This window comes from Somniosus microcephalus, chromosome 18 (genome assembly GCF_052327205.1).
Source record: "Somniosus microcephalus isolate GS21.2 chromosome 18, FLI_Smic_1.0, whole genome shotgun sequence".
Taxonomy (NCBI): Eukaryota; Metazoa; Chordata; class Chondrichthyes; order Squaliformes; family Somniosidae; genus Somniosus; species Somniosus microcephalus.
Window position 1 is genome coordinate 11,360,954 of NC_141004.1, and position 6,637 is coordinate 11,367,590.

The 6,637-nt window shown below is 42.8% G+C and overlaps 1 protein-coding gene across 1 annotated transcript in view; it reads right to left on the bottom strand.

Moving 5' to 3' along the window:
- Nucleotides 1-6,637, bottom strand: part of kcnd3 (potassium voltage-gated channel, Shal-related subfamily, member 3) — a 522,235-nt gene that overhangs the window by 513,759 nt on the left and 1,839 nt on the right. The window lies entirely within an intron of this gene.

Below are 6,637 nucleotides of genomic sequence, written 5' to 3' on the forward strand. Positions count from 1 at the left end.
GATCTTCTGCTGGCAAAACTGGGCAAAGGGGAAGGTAAAATGAGGCCGTGCAGCAAACCACGCCCCTCCGTACCATCATTTGCATGTAGCAAGGTGAGGATATAGCAGTTGGAGTTCTGTGGGGGGTGGAAGAAAGGACAATCTGCATGGAATTTTTTTTTGAGGTGCGATTCCCCCCGTTGATGCTGTGGGACCGGGCAAAATAAAAAACAGGCGGACTCTCAGCGTAAAATCCTGGCCCGCTGCAAAGATGTATAAGGATTGGTTCCCCGACTGACTAACCCACTGCATTGAGTCTGCCCAGGGCAGAACCTCAGCACCGCTTTAGCAAGCAGCTGATGGCATTCTCTAGTCACACCCAATAATGACAAAAAACAACATAAAAGCCAGTCAAAAATGAATTTAGGATCGTGACCTATATCTGAAGCATGGAGCGGTACAGAGCTTTGCCCGTTTATCTTACATAGAATTTTACAGCACAGAAGGAGGCCGTTCAGCCCATCATGCCTTGGTCAGCTCTCTGAAAGAGCTCTCCACTCACTTCCATTCCTTTGCCCTTTTCCCATACTCTTCTTGATTTTTTCTTTTGCAAATATTTTTATCCGCTTCCCTTTTAAAAGCTGTTTTTGATCCAATTCTGTAGCTGTTTGGAATACCGATGGTTGTTAAGTAGTTAAAATTGCAGGGAGCCAATGGCCAGAATGCTGCCTTTAACCCCCCCCCCCCACAGGTGGTCCAGAATTTGAATTCAGCCAGACTAACGAGAGGAAAATGTCCCCTTATGACTATTCAAGAGACAATTAAATGTGTTTTTGGAGAGTTGAATAGATTGAAGGTTTTGTGCCGAGCCACATCATACATGAATTGGTGAAGATTTCCTTGATTTGACATTTCTAGTAAAGTCATAAAGTCATTCTGTTGAGGTTGTGTTTTGATTTTGCTAGAGCTAGCAAACAGAAGAAATCTCCATGGATGCCTTCTTGATGCTGCTACATATAGTAACCAGTGGGATTCAAATGCCACGTGAAAAGGCTAATTAAGGGGTATGTGTTTTGGGCATTATGGACTCCGTTTCTAGAGAATTTAAGCCATAGCAGAAAAGTGCCTCTAATTCAGCACTAATTGATACTCCATTGTCATCCCTACTCAAGATTGTCGCACTGGTGTGGTAAAGACTATTCTCTTGACAGTGGGATTAAGTACGTTGCAGGCTCAGCGATGGACCTTTATCCTACATTTATCCCTTGTTATGAACAGCCTGGGACTTGCTATGTTATTGCTGTCTAAAAGGTGGCAAGATGCTCCATTCCAAAGCATTAGCATTTCTCAGTCTGACGAATGTAATGTCATTAAAAAGTTCAGATAATTAAAGTTCCCGATGATTCCGAAGAAATGTTAAACTGAAAATACCTCGACTTGAGATAAGGAGTTCAGAAATAATTCTTAGTTTTATTTGGAATGATAGGATCAGAAAATCTTACAGAACAGAAGGAGGCCATTCGAGCCATCGTGCCTATGCTGGCTCTTTGAAACAGCTCTCCAATTAGTCCCACTTGCCTGCTCTTTCCACATAGCCCTGCAATATACTGCAATATAAAGCAGCCCGCTTGATTGGCACTCCATCCACCACCTTCAACATTCACTCCCTCCACCACCGGCGCACTGTGGCTGCAGTGTGTACCAACTACAAGATGCACTGCAGCAACTCGCCAAAGCTCCTTCAACAGCACCTTCCAAACCCGCGACCTCTACCACTTAGAAGGACAAGGGCAGCAGACGCATGGGAACATCACCACCTACAAGTTCCCCTCCAAGCCACACACCAACCTGAATTGGACCTGTATCGCCGTTCCTTCACTGTCGCTGGGCCAAAATCCTGGAACTCCCTTCCTAACAGCATTGTGGGTGTACCTACACCATATGGACTGCAGCGGTTCAAGAAGGTGGCTCACCACCATCTTCTCAAGGGCAATTAGGGATGGGCACTAAATGCAGGCCTAGCCAGCGACGCCCACATCCCATCAATGAATTAAAAAAAAAGTATTTATCCAGTTCTCCACCGCCCTTTCAGGCCGTGCATTCCAGATCATAACAACTCGTTGCATAAAAAACATTCTCCTCATCTCATCTCTGGCTCTTTTGCCAATTGCCTTAAATCTGTGTCCTCTGGTTACCGACCCTCCTGCCACTGGAAACAGTTTCTCCTTATTTACTCTATCAAAACCCTTCATGATTTTGAACACCTCTATTAAATCTGCCCTTAACCTTCTCTGCTCCAAGGAGAACAATCCCAGCTTCTCCAGTCCCTCCACGTAGGTCATTAGTTTTTTTTTAACTCCTACTGATTATCAATCGATTGCCCAGTTATTGCACCAGGAGATTTGTTCTCCTGGTCCAAATCATGAAAAGAAATCATAGTTATTGTCAAAATAATTTTACTCATTTTATTATGAAAGAACTTTCAGGCACTGAAATAAATGGACAGGCACCAACCTCGACAAACGCATACCCTGTCAGGTGCCTTGAAATTGGGATTTGGGAATATTGCTAGCCCCATTAATTTAAAAAGGAATTAACTCATTCATTAAAGCAAGAAGTGAGTTTCATAGGATTTTACATGATCACTTAAGGAGTCCAATTTTAACACATTAGAAGTTAGCCATATTCAAACGCTTGCAACAATTACCAACATTCATCAATATCGTGTTCTATTTAATGGGGTTTATTAGAGAATTAATGTGATAAAAAGGTCACATTCTATATTTAAGCGCATAGACAAAAGTGAGAATTCAGTCATTGACTTATCTCAATTGTAATTTCAGGCTCCACAGAACAAATCTAAAAAGTGGCTCTGTCGAACGTGCTTGCTCCATTTATAGATTTAACTATTCATTCCCTCAGCTACTAAACTCTAGCTAAGAATTGCTGCTTCTCTTTTAAGCTTGTCACTTTATTGTATAGTCCTGGCGCACGCTCTTTTTTGTCAAGCATCCATTTGCTAGCTGCCTGAAAACTAAGACTTACTGCCCTATACTCTGCACTTTACCATTCTTAAAAAGAAAATGGCTCCCAGTCCACTTGGAAAGAACAGTTTCAGTAGTGGATGGGTAAATTCCTGGTTACAACATTTCCTGAGCTGAGGCTCCCACTAATTGTGGTGCAATCTGTTGGTTCTCTGTTATGCAGTAACACAAAGTGGTAAATTCTACATTTATACTGATCACTTTCCACATGCCAAGCTCTTAGAATCATAGAACCATAAGATCATAAAATGGTAACAGCACAGTAGGAGGCCATTCGGCCCGTCGAGCCCGTGCCGGCTCTCTGCAAGAGCACCTCAGCTAGTCCCACTCCCCCGCCCTTTCCCCGTAGCCCTGCAAATGTTTTTCCTTCAAGTATTTATCCAATTCCCTTTTGAAAGCCATGATTGAATCTGCTTCCACCGCCCTTTCAGGCAGCGCATTCCAGATCCAAACCACTTGCTGCATAAAAAAGTTTTTCCTCAAGTCGCCTTTGGATTTTTTGCCAATCACCTTAAATCTGTGTCCTCTGATTCTTGATCCTTCCACCAATGGGAACAGTTTCTCTCTATCTACTCTGTCTAGCCCCATCGTGATTTTTAACACCTCTATCAAATCTCCTCTGAACCTTCCCTGCTTTAAGGAGAACAACCCCAGATTCTCCAGTCTATCCACGTAACTGAAGTCCTTTAGTTAGGTTATGTCACTGCGGGATAAGAAACCTGGAGTACTGTGTTCAGGAAGGATATATTTGCCTTGGAGGGGGTACAGAGCAGGTTCACCAGAATTATACCAGGGATTAAAGGGTTAAATCATGAGGACAAGTTGCATAGGCGAGGCTTGTATTCCCTTGAGTATAGAACATTGAGGGGCGATCTGACTGAGGTGTTTAAAATTATAAAGGATTTTATAGGGTGGATAGAGAGAAACTATTTCCTCTGGTGGGGGGAGTCCAGAACAAGGGGGCAGAACCTTAAAATTAGAGCCAGGCCGTTCAGGGGTGATGTTGGGAAGCACTTCTTCACACAAAGGGTAGTAGCAACCTGGAACTCTCTCCCTCAAAAGGCTGTGGATGCTGGGTCAATAGAAACTTTCAAGACTGAGGTCAATAGATTTTAGTTGGTTAAGGGAATCAATGGGTATGGATCAAAGGCGGGTAAATGGATTTCAGGTACAGACCAGCCAAGATCTAACTGAATGATGGAACAGGCTCGAGGGGCTGAATGGCCTATTTCTGTTCCTATGTATGGTATAGCTGATGAGCAGAGGTCATGGAGAGGGAGAAGGAAACAAGCCAGTTGCTTGGACCGTCTCTGCATAATTTCCATGGGGCTAGGACAAGAAGGAAATTAGAAAATGTCAGACAGCAGACTGTCTCTGCAACCTATCAGCTGAGGGGATGGTTTGTGGTCCAAGATTTCAGAAGGCAAAGGAGATAATGTAAAGGAAAATTCTACTACATCTCAAGACAATAGATGTAAGGGCAGTGTATTGGAGCCCTGTTAGTTCCATTACTTTTTATTTTGAATTATTTTCTTCATTTGCAACAATACTGAAGATCGAATTCTTACCTGATGCAAGCAAGTTATTCACCATGGTGAGTGGTTCAAATACCAGAGGAACCACAGCAAAAATTAGGAGACTAGGAGCAAGAAGGGAGGTCTGATGGGACCTTTTGTCCAAAGTGTAATAGAGTTATGGAATAAGTTATCAGGGAATGTTGTTGAAGCAGGGAATGTAAATGAGTTGACAAGATAATCAAGTGCATTTTGGGAGAGGGAAGGGATTAGAGATTATAATGATAATGCACAGAGAGTTGGGCTAGATATATCAAAAATGCATGGGCTGCTTTGGCCTAATGGCTTTTTCCTGTTTCTAAAAATACTTCTATGCCTTCTGTATTCTGTTCTAAGAAAATGTAATGTGAAATGGTTACATTTAAGCAAAAGTGCTTTGTCCTTGAAGAATGGATATGTATTTCAATGAGAATACGATCTTCGAGTCAAATGTTGCTTCAGATTTTAGATAGATTTCAGTTATCAAAGTATAATGCCATTCTCGGTTGATGACATTGGATAGTCATTTCCAATCTGCATAGATAAATTATTCTACCCAAGAAAGTTTTAATGCTGGATAAATGAAAAGGGCTCAGAATGATAATAGAAGACTTATCAAATAAAACTTTGCTTTTAAAAAGAATCATAATTGCTCTGATCTTTGTTTCCTTGTAAATTTCCAAATAAAAATTTTATTATATTATCATATGCTGATATAATGTGAATTACAAAGCCATAACAATCATAACTACACTGGCATGCTGTAAAGTTAGCCCCATCAAAAACTCTGTCCTTAGTCATTACCAACAATGCAATTTTATTTTACTACATTGCTAAGGTCACCTGTTGTCCAGAGCCTCCCAAGGTATAAAAGAAATAACTTGCATTTCTGTAGCCCCTTTCATGACCTCAGGATGTCCCAAAGCATTTTACAGCTAATGAAGTACTTTTTGAAGTGTAGTCACTGTTGTAATGTAGGAAACTAAGCAACCAATTTGCGCACAGCAAGCTCCCACAAACAGCAATGTGATAATGACCAGATAATCTGTTTTAGTGATGTTGGTTGAGAGATAAATAGGAGAATTCCGCTGCTCTTCTTCGAAATCTTTTACGTCCACCTGAGAGAGCAGACAGGGCCTCGGCTTAACGTCTCATCCGACACCTCTGACAGTGCAGCACTCCTTCAGTACGGCACTGGGAGTATCTCTGGAGTGGGACTCGAACCCACGACCTGTCATGACTCAGAAGCCAGAGAGTGCTGCCCACTGAGCCCAACTTCTTAAGAGAGCCCTTACGCGCTGTAACAGTAACACATCGACAGACACAAGATTGAAGCCTGCGGGAGTGGCAGCATCACAGGCACGGAAACATCAGGCTACCAGAAATGACCTACCCCACCATCAATGAATTGGCTCCCCCGAATTGAAGGAGCCGAGGTTCAGCACCGCGGACAGCGGCTTCGATCAGCATTCAGTACCAGGCAGGCAGCACTCATTCCGCGAAGTTGCCTTGTAAAAACTTTATTGCTGTTGTCATAAGCCTTCACACTCCCAACAAATAAACCTCAAGGTCATTGGCCCGAGAAGTCTGACAAAGCACTTTTTTTTTTGGTGCGTGACAAACGTTTGTCAGATTATATAGACAGCCTGGTCCTCCCTCCACTCCCCACCCCCACAACCCCGAACCAAATCAGTCCTTCATAGCAAAAATACCTGTCGCTTTATTGCACTGTATACAGACGGTTTTATGACGAGCAGAGATCACACGATGCTTTTTCTATATTTCTTCTAGATTGAAGAAATACAACAGTTGGGGGGGGGGGGGGGGTGGGCGGTGGTTAAAATAAATCAAACGTTCTAGCTGTGGAATTCGCTGCTTTTAACCCTAGTGGAAGTCTGCAGTAACTGGGGAGAGGAGCTGAGAGGGAGTTAAGCACCGGGGAAGATACAGGAGTCTTTACGTGTCCTTTTACACTCAGATTTTTTTCGTGAAGTAAACTTTCTGGCTCTCCTGCTTGAGGAAGATTAATATCTGCTCCTGCCTTTCTGACTCACAGAGTGA